Source organism: Oncorhynchus tshawytscha, linkage group LG10 (assembly GCF_018296145.1).
Source record: "Oncorhynchus tshawytscha isolate Ot180627B linkage group LG10, Otsh_v2.0, whole genome shotgun sequence".
Classification (NCBI taxonomy): Eukaryota; Metazoa; Chordata; class Actinopteri; order Salmoniformes; family Salmonidae; genus Oncorhynchus; species Oncorhynchus tshawytscha.
In genome coordinates, this window is record NC_056438.1 from 21,463,793 (window position 1) to 21,488,155 (window position 24,363).

The 24,363-nt window shown below is 43.6% G+C and overlaps 1 pseudogene; it reads left to right on the plus strand.

Annotated features, from left to right (window-relative positions):
* The window catches only part of LOC112260999, an 81,969-nt pseudogene that overhangs the window by 33,901 nt on the left and 23,705 nt on the right, over window positions 1-24,363 (plus strand).

Consider the following 24,363-nt stretch of genomic DNA (forward strand, 5'->3'; position numbering starts at 1 on the left):
ACGCCTATACCACTGTATTATACTATAGGATTATCCAGAGATCCTATGAAATTATTTATTGTTAAAGAATTATTATTGAGTTGTATATGTAATTCTATGCTAATGTATGTATCTCTATGGACAGCAACACAGTTGCTTTTTTTAGTACTGTGTAGATCTGTACCTAAAATGGTTTTATGATACATACCTAGATACTGTATGAATACTTTATATTATATGTTTTCTTCCCCTATATTATACAGGCATAATAATAGAATATGTATCTACACATTTTCATTGACTCCCTCATTTGTAGAATTTCTGACTGTTATGTTGTTTTAGCGGACATGGGTAACATTCCAAATGGCACTGGTCTGGTCATTGTGTAATTTTCTGGGTATTGTTTCCTGTTGGCCTGCTTGGTGACTCCGTGTCTATCTCTCTCCTGTTGTGTCTCTGTCTCTAGACACACTGCTGCCCTACTGGAACAAGGTCAACCCCCTGGACATCATCAACTTCCTCAGTCTACTGGAGTGAGTACACACAACCTCTGAGTGGATGCAGGATTACAATAGATTCTATTCTACAGTGCCTTCGGAAAGTATTCAGACCCCTTGACTTTCCACATTTACCTTACACACTTATCTTGCAGCCTAAAATGGATTAAATAAAACATTTTCCTCAATCTACACAAAATAACCCATAGTGTCAAAGCAAAAACAGTTTTGTTTTCACATTTATTAAAAATTAAAAATAAATATACAAGTATTCAGACCCTTTACTATGAGACTTGAAATTGAGCTCAGGTGCATCCTGTTAACATTGATCATTGATCATCCTTGAGATGTTTCTATAACTTGGAGTCCACCTGTGGTAAATTCATTTGATTGGACATGATTTGGAAAGGCACACACTGGTCTATATAAGGTCCCACAGTTGACATTGCATGTCAGAGCAAAAACCAAGCCATGAGGTCGAAGGAATTGTCTGTAGAGCTCCGAGACAGGATTGTGTCGAGGCACAGATCTGGGGAAGGGTACCAGAACATTTCTGGAGCATTGAAGATCTCAAGGAACACAGTGGCCTCCATCATTCTTAAATGGAAGACTTTTGAAACCACCAAGACTCTACTTAGATCTGGCCCCCTGGCCAAACTGAGCAATTGGGAGAGAAGGGCCTTGGTCAGGGTGGTGACCAAGAATACAATGGTCACTCTCTGTGGAGATGGGAGAACCCTCCAGAAGAACAACCATCTCTGCAGCACTCCACCAATCAGGCCCTATGGTAGAGTGGCCAGACAGAAGCCACTTCTCAGTAAAAGGCACATGACAGCCTGCTTGGAGTTTGCCAAAAGGCACCTAAAGACTCTCAGACCATGCAAAACCAAATTCTTTGGCCTGAATGCCAAGCGTCACGTCTGGAGGAAACCTAACTCCATCCCTACGGTAACGCAAGCATGGTAGTGGCAGCATCATGCTGTGTGGATGTTTTTCAGAGGCAGGAACTGGGAGACTAGTCAGGATCGAGGGAAAGATGAACAGAACGAAGTACAGAGATCCTTGATGAAAACCTGCTCAGGTCCTCGGACTGGGGCGAAAGTTCACCTTCCAACAGGACAACGACCTTAAGCACACAGTCAAGACAACGCAGGAGTGGCTGAACTTGAACCCAATCGAACATCTCTGGAGAGACCTGAAAATAGCTGTGCGGCAACACTCCCCATCCAACCTGAATGGGAGAAACTCTCCAAATACAGGTGTGCCAAGCTTGTAGCGTCATTCCAAAGAAAAAAAACCTGTTTAAAAACCTATTGCTTTTTATTATTAACCAGAGTGTCGATTGACGAGGGGGAAAAAACTATTTATTTTTAGAGTAAGTCTGTAACTAAATGAAAAAAGTCAAGGGGTCTGATTACTTTCCGAATGCAATGGATTGAGGGTGTGCTCATAAATTCACTCTGGAGTTCGAGTGCGCTCAGAGCGTGCTCTCGTCGTTCATAAATTCATTGTTCTCAGATTGTGCATTCGTAAATTCAGTTTTAGGCAGATTGTTCATTTGTAAATTCAAAGCGTTTCGATCTTGGAGCGTTCAGAGCGCACACTGGACACTGCCAAGGAGTAGGGTTGATCCAAGCGTTCTGACCTCACAACAGCAGTCAAGCATTTCGCTACACCCGCAATAGCATCTGCTAAACACGTGTATGTGACCAATCTGATTTGATTTGCAGCACCCAAGCTAACTGGCTAAAGTTGGCTAGCTTGCTAGCTACTTCCAGACACAAATGAGAGAATACCTCACTCTGACCATTTTACTCACCCTAGCACCCTGGCTGGTTAGGCTGTTTTCATGTTAGCATTGGTGACTGTGTTATGTTAACCATTTCATTCAGTTTTTTGGCCGATGTTTACTTTCACCTGTCATAACAACCGAGTTTAAGGCGTTTTGTAAATTCCTAAAATATCCTGTACTCTGCCACTCTCAAACCAGAGTGCAATGAAATTGGAGTAGATAGGCAGAGTGAATTAGTCACCCTTAGTCTACTGGCACAGGAGGTTGGTGGCACCTTTAATTGGGGAGGATGGGCTCGTGGTAATGGCTGGAGCGGAATAAATGGAATGGTATCAAATACATCAAACACGTGGTTTGATGTCATTCCATTCACCCCGTAACAGACATTATGAGCCCTCCCCTCTGAAGCCTCCACTGGAGTACAGAAAACATCCGTGTGGATGCAAGACTAGAATAAAATAGGTTCTCCTCTCCTGTGTGAATGTAGGATTAGAGACAGTACATTTTCCTGATTACACACCCTGAGCTGTAGTGACAGTGAAGCCCTAAAACTCGTCAATTGTCACATTAAAAAGTCTGTTTGTGAACAGGCAGTCATTTGTCAACAAAGACATGTTATTAATGGCAAGTTCGATAGAATTACAGCCTTAGGACATGCAGTCAAAGTCGGAAGTTTACATACACCAGCAAATATTTAAACTCAGTTTTTCATCATTCCTGACATGTAATCCTAGTAGCCTTCTACAAGGTTCCCAAAATAAGTTGGATGAATTTTGACCCATTCCTCCTGACAGAGCTGGTGTAACTGAGTCAGGTTTGTAGGCCTCCTTGCTTGCACACGCTTTTTCAGTTCTGCCCACAGATTTTCTATAGGATTGAGGTCAGGGCTTTGTAATTGCCACTCCAATACCTTGACTTTGTTGTCCTTAAGCCAATTTGGCCACAACTTTGGACGTATGCTTGGGGTCATTGTCCATTTGGAAGACCCATTTGCGACTAAGCTTTAACTTCCTGACTGATGTCTTGAGATGTTGCTTCAATATACCCACGTAATTTTCTTGCCTCATGATGCCATCTATTTTGTGAAGTGCACCATTCCCTCCTTCAATAAAGCACCCCCACAACATGATGCTGCCACCCCTGTGCATCACGGTTGGGATGGTGTTCCCCCTTTTTCTTCCTCATTATGGCCAAACCGTTCTATTTTTGTTTCATCAGACCAGAGGACATTTGAAAAAAGTACGATCTTTGTCCCCATGTGCAGTTGCAAACGGTAGTCTGGCTTTTTTATGGTGGTTTTGGAGCAGTAGTTTCTTCTTTGCAGAGCAGCCTTCCAGGTTACATTGATATAGGACTCGTTTTTACTGTGGATATAGATACTTTCGTACCTGTTTCCTCCAGCATCTTCACAAGGTCCTTTGCTGTTACTCTGGGATTGATTTGCACTTTTCGCATCAAAGTACGTTCATCTCTAGGAGACAGAACGTGTCTCCTTCCTGAGCGGTAGGATGACTGCGTGGTCCCATGGTGTTTAAGCTTGCGTACTATTGTTTGTACAGACTAACGTGGTACCTTCAGGCGTTTGGAAATTTATCCCAATGATGAACCAGACTTGTGGAGGTCTATAAAAAAAATTCTGAGGTCTTGGCTGATTTCTTTTGATTTCCCCATGATGTCAAGCAAAGAGACACTGAGTTTGAAGGTAGGCCTTGAAGTACATCCACAGGTACACCTCCAATTGACTCAAATGATGCCAATTAGCCTATCAGAAGCTTCTAAAGCCATGACATTTTCTGGAATTTTCCAAGCTGTTTAAAGTCACAGTCGACTTAGTAGGCTAGTAAAACCAAATGCATGCTTTTCAACCGATCGCTGCCTGCACCCGCATGCCCGACTAGCATCACCACCCTGGATGGTTCCGACCTTGAATATGTGGACATCTATAAGTACCTAGGTGTCTGGCTAGACTGCAAACTCTCCTTCCAGACTCATATCAAACACCTCCAATCAAAAATCAAATCAAGAGTCGGCTTTCTATTCCGCAACAAAGCCTCCTTCACTCACGCCGCCAAGCTTACCCTAGTAAAACTGACTATCCTACCAATCCTCGACTTCGGCGATGTCATCTACAAAATGGCTTCCAACACTCTACTCAGCAAACTGGATGCAGTATATCACAGTGCCATCCGTTTTGTCACTAAAGCACCTTATACCACCCACCACTGCGACTTGTATGCTCTAGTCGGCTGGCCCTCGCTACATATTCGTCGCCAGACCCACTGGCTCCAGGTCATCTACAAGTCCATGCTAGGTAAAGCTCCGCCTTATCTCAGTTCACTGGTCACGATGGCAACACCCATCCGTAGCACGCGCTCCAGCAGGTGTATCTCACTGATCATCCCTAAAGCCAACACCTCATTTGGCCGCCTTTGCAAAAATCGCTGAAGTTGGAGACTTTTATCTCCCTCACCAACTTCAAACATCAGCTATCTGAGCAGCTAACCATCGCTGCAGCTGTACATAGTCTATTGGTAAATAGCCCACCCATTTTCACCTACCTCATCCCCATACTGTTTTTATTTATTTACTTTTCTGCTCTTTTGCACACCAATATCTCTACCTGTACATGACCATCTGATCATATATCACTCCAGTGTTAATCTGCAAAATTGTAACTATTCGTCTACCTCCTCATGCCTTTTGCACACATTGTACATTGTATATAGACTCCCCCTTTGTTTTCTACTGTGTTATTGACTTGTTAATTTGTTTATTCCATGTGTAACTCTGTGTTGTCTGCTCACACTGCTATGCTTTATCTTGGCCAGGTCGCAGTTGTAAATGAGAACTTGTTCTCAACTAGCCTACCTGGTTAAATAAAGGTGAAATAAAAATAAATAAATAAAATAGTGTATGTAAACGTCTGACCCACGGGAATTGTGATCCAGTGAATTGTAAGTGAAATAATCTGCCTGTAAACAATTGTTGGAAAATCTACTTGTGTCATGCACAAAGTAGATGTCCTAACCGCCTTGACAATCCTATAGTTTGTTAACAAGAAATTTGTGGAGTGGTTGAAAAACGAGTTTTAATGACTCCAACCTAAGTGTATGTAAACTTCCGACTTCAACTGTATTTGTCCATTTGAGGAACCCTCTGAACTTAAAATGTTATGTTGGGTTGATGATTGACACTTTTATAGCTGAGGGTTTTTGTTCTCTGTCATACAGTAGGCTAACCTATAACTGTCACTTATCAAGTGAGTTATATTGTTGTCCTATTTGCACACCACTAAGTCAACTATGTAAAAAAAAGTGTTTTATTTAACTAGGCAAGTCAGTTAAGAACAAATTCTCATTTTCAATGATGGCCTAGGAACAGTGACTTAACTGCCTGTTCAGGGGCAGAATGACAGATTTGTACCTTGTCAGCTCAGGGGTTTGAACTTGCAAGCTTCCGGTTACTAGTCCAACACTCTAACCACTAGGCTACCCTGCCGCCCAATGAACAAGACTAGTAATGAACAAGACTATTATTAATAACATTATTCCACCCCTCTTAAAATCTCTTTCAGGACATGCTTGGTGCAGTTCTGCTATGTTGGAAAGAGGAACATTGGGAGGTAGGATGATGTTTGGATTCTGTACTGCACTAATAGGTAGGGCTACTAATTCTGTCCTAAACAGGTACAAGGTACATGTGTCTCTGTGGGTTCTTTGCTAGTCAAATTATATAATGGTCATTGTCCCACACCCATCTTGAGACTTGGAGGTCAAAGCTTGTTATTCCTTTTTCATATTTGTTTCTTGTTCCTTGCTAATATATTATGTCATTGCCATTGTTTATGCGCCTACTCTTGTCTTTAGGTATGTCTCTAAGTCTGGCTTATCAAGTATTAATGTGTACAAGTACAATGAAATGCCTTTCTTGCAAGCTCCAAACCCAACAATGCAGTAATCACTATCAATGTTAGTTGAAAATAACAAAGTAGAACAAAAACACACAAACAGTAAGAACTAAGAAGAGCATGAGAAAGTAAGAAAATACAGGGCCTTCAGAAAGTATTCACACCCCTTGACTTTTTCCACATTTTGTTGTGTTACAGCCTGAATTTAAAATTGATCTAATTTAGATTTGTTTTTTTTTCACTGGCCTACACACAATACCCCTTAATGTCAAAGTGTAATTATGTTTTTCAAAATTGTAACAAAATAATGAATTCATGAAAAGCTTAAATGTCTTGATTCAATAACTATTCAATCCCTTTTGTTATGTCAAGCCTAAGTAAGTTCAGGAGTACAAATGTGCTTAACAAGTCACATAATAAGTTGCATGGACTGATTCTGTGTCCAATAGTGTTTTTAACATGATTTGACTACCTGTCACGAGAATTAGGTTCTCAATGTTTATACCCCAATTTAATGACTCTGTCTGCAACCAGGATTTGTAAGATACTGGTTGGAATGAAAACAGACAGAGGCCCAGTCCACAATAGTCAAATGTTTATTCACGGGAACGTTCTGGCGTGCACAGTACAAAGACCTTCATTTTATAGTGACACACATACTTCCACACAAAACAATAGTTATCATACGCCCACACTGTCCTGCTACACAGCCGACATAGGGAGAGACCCTGGGAAGTTGTCAGTGCCGAGACCCTGGGAAGTTCTCAGTGCCCCAGCCAAGGTTGGCCCCGACTCTTGCTCAGACAGTCCGTTATCTTATCAAGACAGTAGATATATTGTCAGCCAACATTAATTCTGACTTACGAACTACACTCTCAGATATAATTCTACTGACTAAATCACACACGGCATTAAAATAGTCTAATGATGCTAATCAATTTCATACTATCATAAGGTTTCAGAGTTATGGTCTCCGAGGGTAATATTCTAAACATTCTAACACTACCTCATTTCTGTACCCCACACATAAAATTATCTGTAAGGTCCCTCAGTCAAGCAGTGAATTTCAAACACAGATTCAACCACAAAGACCAGGGAGGTTTTCCAATTCTTCACAAAGATGGTCACCTATTGGTAGATTTTTAAAAAAAAGCAGAGATTGAACATCCCGTTGAGCATGGTGGTGATATTAATTACTCTTTGGATGTTGGGTCAATACACCCCAGTCACTACAAAGGTCCAGCTGTGCTTCCAAACTCAATCTCGTCATTCGCATGCAGAAAAGACAGAGATACAGGGGAAGCAGATCCGGGAAATCACTGGAGAATAAACTGTATGACGTCCGTTTAAGACAATCTTACCAACGGGACATTAAACTGTAATATCTTACGTTTCACCGAGTCGTGGCTGATCGACGACACAGATAATATACAGTTGGCTGGGTTTTCCATGATTCGGCAGGACAGAACAATTACATCCGGTAAGTTGAAGGTGGTGGTGTGTGTGTCTATTTGTCAATAACAGCTGGTACGCAATGTCTACATTATCTACCTAACTAAGTGCATGTTCTTCAACTGATTGCTGCCCGCACCCTCCCGCACGACTAGCATCACTACTCTGGACGGTTCTGACCTAGAATATGTGGACAACTACAAATACCTAGATGTCTGTTTAGACTGTAAACTTTCCTTCCAGACTCACATTAAGCATCTCCAATACAAATTAAATCTATAATCGGCTTTATATTTCGCAACAAAGCCTCCTTCACTCATGCTGCCAAAAATATTATCGTAAAACTGACTATCCTACGATCCTTCGGCGATGTCATTTACAAAATAGCCTCAAACTCTACTCAGCAAATTGGATTTAGTCTATCACAGTGCCATCCGTTTTGTCACCAAAGCCCCATATACTACGCACCACTGCGACCTGTATGATCTCGTTGGCTGGCCCTCACTACATATTTGTCGCCAAACCCACTGGCACCAGGCCATCTAAGTCTATGCTAGGTAAAGCACCGCCTTATCTCAGATCACTGGTCACCATAGCAACACCCACACGTAGCACGCGCTCCAGCAGGTATATTTCACTGGTCATCCCCAAAGCCAACACTTCCTTTCACCGCCTTTCCTTCCAGTTCTCTGGTGCCAATGACTGGAGCGAATTGCAAATATCGCTGGAGTCTTATATCTCCCTCTCTATCTTTAAGCATTAGCTGTCCGAGCAGTTCACCGATCACCTGTACTGAGCCAATCTGTAAATAGCACACCTAACTATCTCATCCCCATATTGTTACTTGTCCTCTTACTCTTTTGCACCCTAGTATCTCTACTTGCACATCATCATCTGCACATCTATCACTCCAGTGTTAATGCTAAACTGGAATTATTTCGCATCCATGGCCTATTTATTGCCTTACCTCCCTACTCTTCTACATTTGCACACACTGTACATATATTTCTGTCTTGTGCTATTGACTGTACATTTGTTTCTAACTCTGTTTTGTCAAACAGCTTTTCTTTATCTTGGCCAGGTCGCAGTTGTAAATGAGAACTTGTTCTCAACTGGCCTACCTGGTTAAATAAAGGTGAATTAAGCAAACAAGAAAATGATCATCCAGAAGTGGCGTTCCTAGTAACCAGGGACTTTAATACAGGCAAACTTAAATTTGTTTTACCAAATTTCTACCAGCAGGTCATGTGCATTCAGAGGGTAAAAAATGATAGACCACCTTTACTCCACACACGGAGATGTGTACAAAGCTCTCCCTCACCCTCCATTTGGCAAATCTGACCATAATTCAATCATCCTGATTCCTGCGTATAAGAGAGAACTAAAGAAATACCAGTGATTCAATCAATACGGAAGTAGCCAGATGACGCTGATGCTATGCTACAGGACTGTTTTTCTAGCACAGTGGAATATGTTCCAGGTATCATCCAATAGCATTGAGGAGTATACCACCTCAGTCACCTGCTTCATCAATAAATGCATCGACGACATCGTCCCCACAGCGACCGTAGGTACATTTACCAAACAGAATCCATGGATTATAGGCAACATCCGAGCTAAAGGCTAGAGCTGCCGCTTTCAAGGAGCGGGACACTAATCCAGATGCTTATAAGAAATCCCGCTATGCCCTCAGACGAACCATCAAACAGGCAACACATCAATACAGGACAACCATGGAATGCTACTACACTGGCTGGGAGGCTCGTCGGATGTGGCAGGGCTTGCAATTTATTACAGACTACAAAGGTAAACCCACCCGCGAGCTGCACAGTGATGCGAGCCTACCAGACGGGTTAAATACATTTTTTTGCTTGCTTCGAGGCAAGCAGCACACTGATCCTCAACACGGGGGCCCCTCAGGGGGTGCATGCTTAGTCCCATCCTGTACTCCCTGTTTACCCACGACTGCGTGGCCAAGCACGACTCAAACGCCATCATTAAGTTTGCTGATGACACACCAGTGGTAGGCCTAATCACCGACAGGGAGGTCAGAGACCTGGCAGTGTGGTGCCAGGACAACAACCTCAATGTGAGCAAGACAAAGGAGCTAACCGTGGACTACAAGAAAAGGAGGGCCTAACGTGCCTCCATTCACATCAACAGGACTGTAGTGGAGCGGTAGTGAGTTTAAGTTCCTTGGTGTCCACATCCCCAACAAGCTATCATGGTCCAAACACACCAAGACAGTCTTGAAGAGGGCACTACAACAGCTTTTCCCCCTCAGGAGACTGAAAAGATATGGCATGGGTCTCCAGATCCTCAAGAAGTTCTACAGCTGCACCATTGAGAGCATCCTGACCGGTTGCATCACCGCCTGGTATGGCAACTGGTCGGCATCTGACGGTAAAGCAACACAGATGTTAGTGCATATGGCCCATTACATCACTGGGGCAATGCTTTCTGCCATCCAGGACCTATATACTAGGCGGTGTCAGAGGAAGGCCCAGAAAATTGTCAAAGACTCCAGTCACCCATGTCATAGACTGTGCTGTCTGCTACCACACGGAAAGCGGTAACGGAGCACCAATTCTAGTTCCAAAAGCCTTCTTAATAGCTTCTACCCCAACCTATAAGACTGCTGAACAATTAATCAAATGGCCATCTGGACTATTTGCATTGATACACCCTTCCCCCCCCCCTTTGTTTTTACACTGCTGCTGCTCACTGTTTATTATCTATGCATAGTATCTTTACTCTTACCTATATGTACAAATTACCTTGACCCACCTGTACCCCCGCACATTGACTCTGTACTGGTACCCCCTGTATATAGCCTCGTTATTGTTATTTGTGTTCCTTGATTTTTTTAAACTTGTTTTTAGTAAATATTTTCTTAACTGCATTGTTGGTTAAGGGCTTGTAAGTAAGCATCTCACCATAATAATTCACCACCTGTTGTATTCGGGGCATGTGACATATAAAATGTGATTTAATTATATGACTGCTTCACCAGTGGAGTCGCAGCAACATTTAGAAGCTGTGAAAATGTTCAAATTGCGCAATAATTTGATTTGACAGAGAGGAAGGAAACCGCACAGGCATTTCACCATGAGGCCAATGGTGGCATTTAAACAGAGTTTAATGGCTGTGATATGAGAAAGCTGAGGATGGATCAACATTGTAGTTACTCCACAAAACTAACCTAACTGACAGAGTGAAAAGACAGAAGCCTGTACAGACTAAAAAATATTACAAAACATGCTTCCTTCCTGCATGTTATGGGTATGCTTGTAATTGTTAAGGACTGGGGAGTTTCTCAGGATAGAAAAATAAATGGAATGGAGCTAAGCACAGACATAACGCTAGAGCAAAACCTGGTTGAGTCTGCTTTCCACCAGACACTGGAAGATTAATTTACCTTTCAGCAGGACAATAACCTACAGGGCCAAACACAAGGCCAAATCTACATTGGTCGCTTACCCAGAAGACATTGAAAGTTCCAGAAGTGGCCGAGTTACATTTTGTTCAACTTAAATCTGTTTGAAAATCTATGGCACGACTTAAATGGCTGTCTAGAAATGATCAACAACCAATTTGACAGAGCTTGAAGAATTTTGAAAATAATAATGAGCAAATGTTGCACAATCCAGGGGTGGGAAGCTCTTAAACTCTTTCTCAGCTGTAATAACTGCCAAAGGTGATTCTAACATGTATTGACTCATGGGGTTGAATACTTATCTAATCACTATATTGGTGTTTTAAAAATGTATTTGTTTGTACAAATGGTTATCATTTAAAAGTAGAAGACAAATTCAGAGTATTTTGTGTAGATCATTGTCAAAAAATGACATTTAAATCCATTTGAATCCCACTTTGTACCACATCACAATTTGGAGAAAGCCAAGGGGAATACTTTCTGATGGCACTGTATATACAGTAGAGGGTCAGTTCCAATACCATATTTACAATGTGCAGGGATACTGGAGTTAGAGGTAGAAACTGTACCACCTGGTGTCAGTTGCAGAGGGAGGTGTTCAGTCACAGTGTCTTAAGCTTGGAAGGGGCAATGGTGTTGAACGCTGAGCTCTAGTGAATGAACAGCATTCTCACATCGAGTTTTGATTTCCTGCTACTCCATTAAGGGCCGTGTGACTCTGTGTGCGGCTCTGTGCAATGAGGTTCTGAAGTGCTGTGTGTCTAAGATGGGTCTGCTGCGGGCCGAGGCCTCCACTCTACTCTACCTGCTGATGAGGAACAACTATGATTACACCAAGAGGAAGACCTTCCTACGCACTCACCTGCAGGTCAGCTATTGTAACATGGATGGGCGGGTGGGTTGGATAGATGAATACATAAATGAACACACCAAGAGGATAACCTTCCTATGCACTCACCTACAGGTCATATACAACATCCCCGTGAACGGCAAGGAACTGCCAGCTGTCACTGATTTGTTTATTTAACTGCACAATGCAATACTGATTCTGTTATTGCATCATCAGCAGTCCATCACTGGTGTGCCTATGAACATCTAACTAAGTTTCAAAGCACTTCATGATATGTCAAAGTAACACTATACCCAACCCATGAGTCCTCTCTGTGCGGTCTCAACCATTTAGCATGCACAAACTCCCCTCACACAAATATACTTAACGTGCATAAACAATGAACAGTCACTAAGAATGGCTATGAACCAGTTGGAAACTCATTTTGAAGTCCAAGCAGATTTAACGTCACAGCACTGACATTGCTTTGATCATCTGACCAAAGAATGTGAGAAGTTCAAATACAGACCAGCTGTTTAGTTTCCCAAACTCCTCTAACAATCGGCTATGTGTCAGAAACCATTCTCAATGCTTCCATAAGCCGTCAAGGGACATATTCATTCATTTCATTATCCGTGGTGAAAATGGGCTCCAATTTCCATCTCATAACTCATCCAGTTGGACAGCCAGAGCGCTGTGTGTGTGTGTGTGTGTGTGTTTGTGGTTATTTAGGGTTGGAACAGTCCCACTCCTTTTTGTTTTTTTTATTGGACATGACAGTGGGAAAGGAAGGAGCAAATAGAGTGCAAGTGCAGTCGGTCGGATTTGATTTCATAGTTTCATGTGATTCAGAAGCAGCAGCATAGACCGCTGGACCACCCCAGGCCAGGGGTGTGGGTGTTAACATCGGTTCCCCCTTCATCTCGCTTTCTGCCTTCTCCCACATTTAAAAAAATACTAGTGTACTAGGGCTGTGACCATACCAGTATCGCAATATTGTTTCCATGGCAAAAATGAAAACTTAAAGCAGACCAAACTCTTTGATCCTTTAAAAACCTGATGTAGGTCAAATAATGTGTGCTATAGCATGGACAATAAATACATTTGACTCTAGATGACGACATAATGATGTTTGTTTCCAATACTAGGGCTGTTTCCCTAAAGAAGTTATATCCACTTTGTGTGTTGTTTCCTTGCCATGAGACTAACGAGATACTGTTATCGTTCCAAAACTTTAGTATACTATGGTATAAATACTATAGTATTCACTGTAGTGTTTCTGCAGACTACTGTAGTATACTGTAGCGTTTACACTTAACTATAGTATAAATACTGTGGTTAAAAAAAACTATTATATACTAAATTAAATATTGTTGTGTTTTTGCGGATTGTAGTATACTACAGTATTTACTGTTGTTTTTTTGCAGACATTACTATAGTATTTACTATAGTTTTTTGTTATATTATCATTGACATTGAAGAGGAGGCTTTCTCCTTGAGGAAACCTACTGGAGAAAAGAACATTTTCCATAACCTGTAGGTAGGACTGGGTTCTGAATGGATAGTTCAGAGCTTCTGCTCTTTTCTATAACCTGTAGGGAAAAACAATATTTGGCACAATGTGTGGCACAAATTGGGATATGTGAGAGGGGAATGGGCAGGGTATATGCAACTTTACACTTTTATAACTAAAGTAAATACTAAAGTTTTTGTGGACTGTGATGTTTTTGCAGACATTACTGTCATGTTTACTACAGTTTTTTTTGTGAATAATACTGTAGTATTTACTATAATATCCTACAGTATACTACACATGATCGAAGGATACTACCGTGTGTATTATAGTATACTTCAGTTTACTACAGAATTCAATAGAAAGTACTGTAGTATTCTATAGTAAACTGTAATCTCTTTTCATGTGGGCTGGTGTAGATCATCATCGCAGTGAGCCAGCTGATCTCAGATGTGGCGCTGACCGGTAGCTCCCGCTTCCAGGAGTCCCCCTCCATCATCAACAACTTTGCCAACAGCGACAAAGCCATGAAGGTAACAGTTAGGAAAAGCTTGTAATGCATATTTGCTGTAGGTGGTTATGAATTAGCTCCCAGGGTTACGTAATTGCTATGCTTTATCTTGTAAGGCTATCACTGTCTTGAGTCTCCATCGTCAACAACTTTGACAACTTTGACAAAACCAAGGTAACCCTCCACTCTTAGAAAAAAAAATTACTAAAGGGTTCTTCGGCTGTCCCCATAGAAGAACCCTTTTTAATTCCAGGTAGAATCCTTTTTAGTTTCAGCTAGAACCCTTTTGGGTCCGTGTAGAACCCTCTGTAAGCAGAGGTTTGCTTTATGCCCTTTCTATGCCCTTCAAATGCCTAAGTTAACTGGTTATTCCATCCCCTCTGATCTGTTGATCACCCGGTAGACATCATCATCGTCATAAAACAACAACTAGTTCTCCAACAGTGACAAAGCAGCTGTGTAGCTAGCCTAGGGTAGAGTACAGAAACCACCACAATCTCTCCATATCCCAGTCTGTTGAAAACTTATGTAAATAAGGTATTTCTGTTTTTATTTTTAATACATTTGTAGAACATTGACAACTTGTTCTCGCTTTGTCATTATGGGGTAATCCATTTTAGTATAAGGCTGTAAATTAACAAAATGTGGAAAAAGTCAAAGGGTCTGAGTAGCTTCTGAATGCACTGTATATACTGCCTTGGCTGTGCTCTTTTAGTGAGTGATACAGTCGTTTGTTCCGCGGTCAGATATTCACCATACTGTTGTCTTGGAGTAGGATACGCGGCTTGGAAAGGGAGATTTTTTCATAAGACGTGTAAAGTATCAAGGTATCAAAAGTATCATGGAGCACCATTCTGTAATCGCTTGAAATGTAAATATGTCTGAGGTGGTTAAGACGCGTGTTAGCGCCCAGAGCTAGCCTAATGCCGAGGCTTTAGCTCATTGGGCTAACACAGTCTTGAGTCGAGCAGATGACCAGGATGCTTTCTGACTTTGCCTGTGAATACACTTAAGTCTTACTAGATATGAGTACCTGCTATATTACTCAGATGCAGATCCACTGTGAAGGATGGGAAATGTGTTCTGCTAATGTTTTGTAAATTACCAACTGTCGGTGCTGTTCCAGTTATGTTTATCTGAGGATGAATAAATTAGCACACTCCCTAGTACAGAATGGCTACCAGTAAACCCTCAGGCTGTGCTGTGCTTCGTGTGTGTGTGTGTGGAGTCGACAGCGTTCCTTGGGGAGGTGAAGGGACTGACCAAGCGTATCCGGACGGTGCTGATGGCCACGGCCCAACTGAGGGAGCATGAAAAGGACCCAGAGATGCTGCTGGACCTGCAGTACAGCCTGGCTCGCTCCTACCCCTCCACCCCCGAGCTGCGACGCACCTGGCTGGATAGCATGGCCCGGGCACACATCAAGAACGGAGACCTCTCTGAGGTACAGTCAATTATGTACAGAAACATGTACAGTACCAGTCAAAAGTTTTGACACACCTACTCATTCAATGTTTTTTCTTGTTTTTTTACTATTCTCTACATAGTAGAATAATAGTGAACACATCAAAACTTTGAAATAACACATGGAATCCTGTAGTAAATAGAAAAGTGTTCAATAAATAAAAATATATTTGAGATTCTTCAAAGCAACCACCCTTTCCCTTGATGACAGCTTTGCACACTCTTGGCATTCTCTCAACCAGCTTCATGAGATAGTCAAATGGAATGCATTTCAGTTAAACTGTGTGCCTTGTTAATTTGTAGAATTTATTTCCTTAATGCATTTCAGCCAATCAGTTGTGTTGCGACAAGGTAGGGGTGGTATACAGAAGTTAGCCTTATTTGGTAAAAGACCAAGTCAATATTATGGCAAGAACAGCTCAAATAAGCGGGCTGTCGTGCCTTTTACTGAGGAGTGGCTTCAACCTGGCCTCTCTACCATAAAGGCCTGGTTGGTTGAGTGCTGCAGAGAAGGTTATCCTTCTGGAAGATTCTCCCATCCAAAGAGGAACACTGGAGCTCTGTCAGAGTGACCATCAGCTTCTTGCTCACCTCCCTGACCAAGGCCCTTCTCACCTGATTGCTCAGTTTTGCCGGACGGCCAGTTCTAGGAAGAGACTTGGTGGTAAAACATTTCTTCCATTTAAGAATGATGGAGGCCACTGTGTTCTTGGGGACCTTCAACTGCTGCAGAAATGTTTTCTACCCTTCCCCAGATCTGTGCCTCGACCCAATCCTGTCTCTGAGCTCTACGGACAATTCCTTCATCCTCATGGCTTGGTTTTTGCTCTGATGTGCACTGTCAACTGTGGGACCTTATATAGACAGGTATGTGCCTTTCAAAATCATGTCCAATCAATTGAATTTACCACAGGTGGACTCCAATCGAGTTGTAGAAACATCTCAAGGATGACTAATGGAAACAGGATGCACCTGAGATCATTTTCGAGTCTCATAGCAAAGGGTCTGAATACGTACATTTATGTAAAAAATATATAAATTGGCAAAAATTCTAAAAACCTGTTTTTGCTTTGTCATTATCGGATATTGTGTGTAGATTGTTATTTCATCCATTTCATAATAAGGCTGTAAGTACCAAAATGTGGAAAAAGGGAAATGGTCTGAATACTTTCCGAATGCACTGTGGGGATGACGTCGTCGATGCACTTATTAATGAAGCCCGTGACTGATGTGGTTAACTACTCAATGCCATTGGATGAATCCCAGTGCATATTCCAGTCTGCTAGTGAAACAGTCCTGTAGAGTAGCATCTGCTTCATCGCTCCACTTCCGTTTTGAGCGCGTCACTGGTACTTTCTGTTTGAGTTTTTCCTTGCAAGCAGGAATCAAGTGTATAGAGTTATGGTCAAATCTGCGAAATGGAGGACGAGAGAGAGCTTTGTATGGTTTTTCTGTGTTTGGTTGTAAGATTTTTTTCCACCTTTTTAGTTGACATGCTAGTAGAAATGAGGTAATATGAATTTCAGTTTTCCTGCATTAAAATCACCGGCCACTAAGAGCTCCGTGTTTGGATGAGCATTTTCTTGTTTGCTTATGATCCTATGCAGCTCGTTGAGTGCAGTCTTACTGCCAGCATCGGTTTGTGATGGCGACTTATCATGAGGTATTCTAACTCACGCGAGAAGAACCTAGAGACTTCCTGAATATTAGAGATTGCGCACCAGCTGTTGTTAACAAAGAGACACACACACCTCCCCCTTGAGCTTATCCGACACTGCTGTTCTGTCAATGCATAGAAAAACCTTGTACTTGTTCAGCCACGACTCTGAGAAACATTGAATATTACAGTTCTTCAGGGTCCCTTTATAGGATAGTCTCGAGCGGAGCTCGTCCAGTTTGTTCTCCAATGATTGTACGTTTACCAATAGAACAGATGGTAGAGGCGGTTTACAGTCACCGACGTAGTGTCATCAGAGTGCCCGCACATCGCCCTCCCTAATGGCGCCTTTTTCTTTTCTGAGTCTCAGGGAGATGGGCCCGGTCTGGTGTGAGCAGTACAGTATGTGCTACGCCTCTGACTTGTTGAAGTAAAGATCTTCATCCAAATCGAAGTTAGTTATTTTTGGTCATAGGATACGATGGTGGAAACATTATGTACCAAAAAAATTAAGATCAGCATGAAAAAAAATAGGTCAGGAGCCTGTAAAACAGCAGCATACATTGCTGAGGCATTCTTTCATGTCTGTCTCTGTCTGTCTGTCTGGGGTCATGTAATTGGTCTGGGCTTCTTAATACACTGCTTAAACACACAGGCTGTGTATCAAGTGGTTACCTTATTCCCTATAGAGTGTACAACTTTTGACCGGAGCCCATAGGGAGTAGGGTGCCATTTCAGAAACAGCCATAGTTGGTCTGGGCTTCCTCATACACAGTCAACTAAACAGTAACTGTAAACACAGACTTATAGTTCTTAGTCCTAGAACTTCATTGTGACCTCACGCCAACCTTTTTTTTTTTTTTTTTTTTTTTGTATCTTTTCTTTAATGCCTGCGTCCCAGATGTCAGGCCAGGGTCAAAGTTAGTGCACTATATAGGGAATAGGGTGCCTTTTTGGACACAAACCAATATGTTTTCCCAGTGACCTAGATGTGAAAGTTGCGCTATAAAGGAATCTTCTATATCTGGAAATGTGTACAGTTCTGAACTTGCGCTGTAGAGGAATCTGATATGTATGTAAATATGTTCAGTTCTGAGCATGCACTGAAGAGGAATCTTGATATTTATGGAAATGTGTACAGTTCTGAACACACTCTCTAGTTCAGGGCTCTCCAACCCTGTTCCTGGAGACCTACCGTCCTGTAGGTTTTCACTCCAACCCTAATCTAACTCACCTGATTCTAATAATTAGTTGGTTGATAAGCAGAATCATTTAAGTTACAACTGGGGATGGAGTGAAAACCTACAGGAGGGTAGTTCTTTAGGAAAGCCCTGTGTTGGAGAGCCCTGCTATAGAGGAATATAATACCATACCGTATATGTGTAACCGAGACTTCCAGCTACTGACATTTTTAGAGATATGTATTCAAATGGCCTGGGAAGGTAGCCAGGTCCAGATCTGTGTGTGCTCTAGCCAACTCCTCTTACATGTTGTCATGTTCGGGCCAGGCAACCCTGGGAAACTGATTAGTCAGGGAGGAATGTCGGGAACACTGGGTAGCCATTTGATTAGCTGTTCAGGAGTCTTATGGCTTGGGGGTAGAAGCTGTTTAGAAGCCTCTTGGACCTAGACTTGGCGCTCCGGTACCGCTTGCCGTGCGGTAGCAGAGAGAACCATCTATGACTAGGGTGGCTGGAGTCTGACAATGTTTAGGGCCTTCCTCTGACACCGCCTGGTATAGAGGTCCTGGATGGCAGGAAGCTTGGCCCCGGTGATGTACTGGGCCATACGCATTACCCTCTGTAGTGCCTTGCGGTCGGAGGCCGAGCAGTTGCCGTACCAGGCAGTGATGCAACCCGTCAGGATGCTCTCGATGGTGCAGCTATAAAACCTTTTTGAGGATTTGAGGACCCATGCCAAATATTTTCAGTCTCCTGAGAGGGAATAGGTTTTGTCGTGCCCCCTTCATGACTGTCTTGGTGTGCTTGGACCATGTTGGTTTATTAGTGATGTGGACGCCAAGGAACTTGAAGCTCTCAATCTGCTCCACTACAGCCCCATCGATGAGAATGGGGGCGTGCTCAGTCCTCCTTTTGCTGTAGTTCACAATCATCGTTGTCTTGATCACATTGAGGGAGAGGTTGTTGTCCTTGCACCAACAGGTCTCTGAAGAACCTCCATATGTCTCATCGCATTTCATGGCTACAGACGTGAGTTCTACGGGTCGGTAGTCATTTTGGCAGGTTACCTTAGTGTTCTTGGGCACAGGGACTATGGTGGTCTGCTTGAAACATGTTGGTATTACAGACTCGGACAGGGACAGTTGAAAATGTCAGTGAAGACACTTGTCAGTTGGTCAGCGCATGCTCGGGGTACACGTCCTGGTAATCCATCTGGCCCTTCGGCCTTGTGACTGTTGACCTGTTTAAAGGCTGCGGAAAGCGTGATCACACAGTCGTCTGGAACAGCTGATGCTCCCATGCATGTTTCAGTGTTACTTGCCTCGAAGCAAGTGTAGAAGTTATTTAGCTCGTCTGGTAGGCTCGTGTCACTGGGCTGCTCTCAGCTGTGCTTCCCTTTTGTAGTCAGTAATAGTTTGCAAGCCCTGCCACATCCAACGAGCCACGGAGCAGGTGTACAATTCGATCTTAGTCCTGTATTGACGCTTTGCCTTTTTGATGGTTTGTCGGAGGACTTTGCAGGATTTCTTATAAGCTTTTGGGTTAGAGTCCCGCTCCTTGAAAGCGGCAGCTCTAACCTTTAGGTTAGAGCGAATGTTACCTGGAATCATGGCTTCTGGTTTGGATATGTACGTACTGTCACTGTGGGGACGACGTCCTCAATGCACTTATTGATAAAGCCAGTGACTGATGTGGTGTACTCCTCAATGCCATCGGAAGAATCCCAGAACATATCCCAGTTTGTGTTGGAAAAACAGTTCTGTAGTTTAGCATCTGCTTCATCTGACCACTTTTTTTATAGACCGAGTCACTGGTGCTTCCTACTTAAATTTTTGCTTGTAAGCAGGAGTCAGGAGGATAGAATTATTGGTCAGATTTGCCAAATGGAGGGCGAGGGAGAGCTTCTATGTGTGTGTGTGTGTGTAGTAAAGGTGGTCTAGAATTGTTTTTCCTCTGGTTGCACGTTTAACATACTGATAGAAATTAGGCTTATCATAAGATACTCTACCTCAGAGCAAAACCTTGGGACTTCCTAAGATATTATGCACCAGCTGTTGTTTACAAATATGCATAGGACCCCGCCCCGTGTCTTACCAGAGGCTGCTGTTCTGTCCTGCCGATAGTCTATAACCCGCCAGTTTTATGTTCATAATGTCGTCTTTCAGCCACGACTCTGAAACATAAGATATTACAGTTTTTAATGTCCTGTTGGTAGGATATACATGCATTCAGTTTGTCCCATTTCTTTTTCCAGCGATTGAACATTAGCTAGCAGGGTGGAAGGCAATGGCAGATTAGCCACTCGTCGCCTGATCCTCACAAGGCATCCTGATTTCTTTCCTCAAACCCTGTTTCCTTTTCCAGCGAATCACTTAAGTCCCCACGAAGATAGAAAAACGAAACGTGTGTGTGTGTGTGTGGCATGCACACATGCACAATGCACATACTGTATGGATTTTGACTGTGGCGGTTGAGTGTTTGCTAACCCTCCCAGCATTGACCAATACTGCGTTGTCCACAGGCTGCTATGTGTTACGTCCACAGTGCTACACTGGTGGCAGAATATCTCCACAGGAAAAGTAAGACCGTCTTTCCCCATTTATTCATTCACCGTCACTTACAGTACTTTGAAGTATTGTTACACTATTTTTAACTTTACATTGTCACCCCGCATTATCGTTTTACATTATTGTTAGAAGAAGTATTACTTTTATTGTTAGAACTTTATCATATATATATTTTTTATAGAACAGCACACTGGCATTCTGTCTACCCCACATTGGACTAAAGCCGTGGCACCAGACTGTATTATCTTACTGTAAGGTCTTTATTTTGTCCAGCCAGGATGCTTTATACTTAACAACTCTGTCCCCAGGCAAATCCTATTGTCTGTCTGTGTTCCACAAAACAAATAGGTTAAGCCCACGTACCCATTAAGCACACACAAAAACTACAGTTATGCATATTAAGCATTTAGCCATAGTGCCTTTACCAAGATTAGAAACAATTAGGAACAATTGAAACCCCTGTACTCTCCAAAACTTTTGGAGTGGACAGGTAGTTGTTGATGCAGAGAGAGAGAAGAAGAAGACCAGAGTTTAGGGATAGAAGACCTACAACTGGTGGACAAAAATGCACGAGTAGTCATCTTGTCCCTCATTTCTTTGCATTTTTGGCTGGGGACATTGTCATATTGTTGTCCTTTATTCATCCATGTGATTTTATTTATTATGGCCATTGAATTGTTCGCTTTAAAAGTCTAATCTAATGATAACATTAAGGGGCACATACATTTCTTCAGTTTCTCTGGATTAAAACCAAACTATGATAAGTGTACTATATTATATGGATTAGGTCTCTGAAAGATCAACTTTAAATTGCCATGTGGTCTACCGATTGAATAGCCAGATGGAGAACATTGGTGTACATATCCCGGAAAAGTTTAGCGATCTAGCAACTATTAACTTTGATTGAAACTTTGCAAAAATATATAGAATCTTGAGAACCATGGAGAGGGAAACGCCTATCCTTGTATGGGAAGATTACCTTGATTACCTTGCTCATACATACAATATTTGGAAACCAATGGTCTGGGGTATAAATATACACTATTTCTCAGTTTACATATTTATTCATAGCTCTACCGGCCCCGGGATACATGATATTTCACTTTACTTGGAATTGAAAATCAGAAAGTTAATTGTTATATTAATATAATGAAAAGGAGTTTGAAGGGTTAAAACTATTAAATATTAAGGCATTAAACCTGAACGCATCCATTTTACCGAAATTGTATCTAAATCCAAAACTATTTTTCTAGCAAGGTACTAAGAGATGCCCATCCTTTGTTTAAGAAGGAGCTCTGCTTTTTTGCAGATTAAAATCTTACATCTTTGGTGGATGTCACGCCCTGGTCAAAGTATTTTGTGTTTATCTTTATGTATTTGGTCAGGCCAGGGTGTGGCATGGTGTTTTTGTAATTGTGGTGTGTTTGTCTTGGGGTTTTGGTGGTGGTATTGGGATTGTAGCTTAGTGGGTTGTCTAGCAAAGTCTATGGCTGTCTGGAGTGGTTCTCAATCAGAGGCAGGTGCTTATCGTTGTCTCTGATTGGGAACCATATTTAGGCAGCCATATTCTTTGAGTTTGTCGTGGGTGATTGTCCTTAGTGTCTTACTTGTACTCTCTGTTAGTTTGCACTAGATAGGCTGTTTTCGGTTTTCATTACGTTTATTGTTTTGTAGTGTTTAGTGTTTACGTTTTGTTTAATAAATATGGATCGCAATCGACACGCTGCATTTTGGTCCGACTCTCCTTCATCACCACTAGAAAACCGTTACAGAATCACCCACCACCAACGGACCAAGCGGCGTGTCAACAGGCAGGAGCAGCCGAAAAAGGAGATGCTCAACAAGGATTTCTGGTCATGGGAGGAGATCTTCGACGGGAGAGGACCCTGGGCTAAACCAGGGGAGTGTAGCCGCCCAAAGGAGCAGCAGGAACAGAGGCAACAGAGGCAACAGAGGCAACAGAGGCAGCAACAGCAGGAGCAGCAGCTGCAGTGGGAGAGGCTGCACTACCTGGAGAAATGGACATGGGAGGACGTACTGGACGGTAAAGGACCCTGGAATCAGCCTGGAGATTATTGTCGCCCCAAAGCCGAGCTGGAGGCAGCAAAAGCAGAGAGGCGGCATTATGAGGAGCTAGCACGGCAGAGCGGATGGAAGCCCGAGAGTCAGCCCCAAAAATTTCTTGGGGGGGGGCTTACAGGGAGTATGGCTATGCCAGGTAGGAGACCTGCGCAAACTCCCTGTGCTTACCGGGGGGCTGGAGAGACCGGGCAGGCACCGTATTATGCTGTGGAGCGCACGGTGTCTCCAGTGCGGGTGCACAGCCCGGTTCGGTATATTCCAGCTCCGCGTATCGGCCGGGCTAGATTGAGCGTCGAGCCAAATGCCATGAAGCCGGCTCTACGCATCTGGTCCCCAGTGCGTCTCCTTGGGCCGGCTTACATGGCACCAGCCTTGCGCTCGGTGTCTCCGGTTCGCCTGCATAGCCCAGTGCGGGCTATTCCACCTCGCCACACTGGCAGGGCAACCGAGAGCATTCAACCAGGTAAGGTTGGGCAGGCTCGGTGCTCAAGAGCTCCAGTGCGCCTGCACGGTCCGGTCTATCCAGTACCACCTCCACAACCCAGCCCTCCGGTAGCAGCTCCCCGCACCAGGCTTCCTGTGCGTGTCCTCGATCCAGTACCACCAGTTCCAGCACCACGCATCAGGCCTTCAGTGTGCCTCGCCTGTTCAGCGCAGCCAGAGCCTTCCTCCTCTACAGCGCTGCCGGAGCCTCCCGCCTGTTTAGCGCAGCCAGAGCCTTTCTCCTCTCCTGCGCTGCCGGAGTCTCCCGCCTATCTAGCGCTGTTAGAGCTTTCCTCATTTCCAGCGCTGCCGGAGTCTCCCGCCTGTTCAGCGCAGCCAGAGCTGCCAGTCTGCATGAAGCAGCCAGAGCTGTCAGTCTGCATGGAACAGTCAGAGCTGTCAGTCTACATGAAGCAGCCGAGCTGCCAGTCTGCATGAAGCAGTCAGTCTACATGGAGCAGCCAGAGCTGTCAGTCCGCATGGAGCAGCCAGAGCTGTCAGTCTACATGAAGCAGCCCGAGCTGCCAGTCTGCATGAAGCAGCCAGTCTACATGGAGCAGCCAGAGATGTCAGTCTGCATGAAGCAGCCAGAGCTGTCAGTCTGCATAGAGCAGCCAGTCTGCATGGAGCTGCCAGTCTGCATGGAGCTGCCAGTCTGCATGGAGCTGCCAGTCTGCACGGAGCTGTCAGTCTGCACGGAGCTGTCAGTCTGTAAGGAGCTGCCAGTCTACAAGGAGCTGCCAGTCAGCACGGAGCCGCCAGAGCGGTCAGTCTGTAAGAAGCCGCCAGAGCTGTCAGCCTATATGGAGCAGCTAGTGCCGCCAGTCTGCCCAGCGCCGCCAGTGCCCCCAGTCTGCCCAGCGCCGTCAGTCTGCCCAGCATCGCCAGTCTGCCCAGCATCGCCAGTCTGCCCAGCATCGCCAATCTGCCCAGCGTCGTCAGTCTGCCCAGCGCCGCCAGTCTGCCCAGCGCCGCCAGTCTGCCCAGCGCCGCCAGTCTGCCCAGCGCCGCCA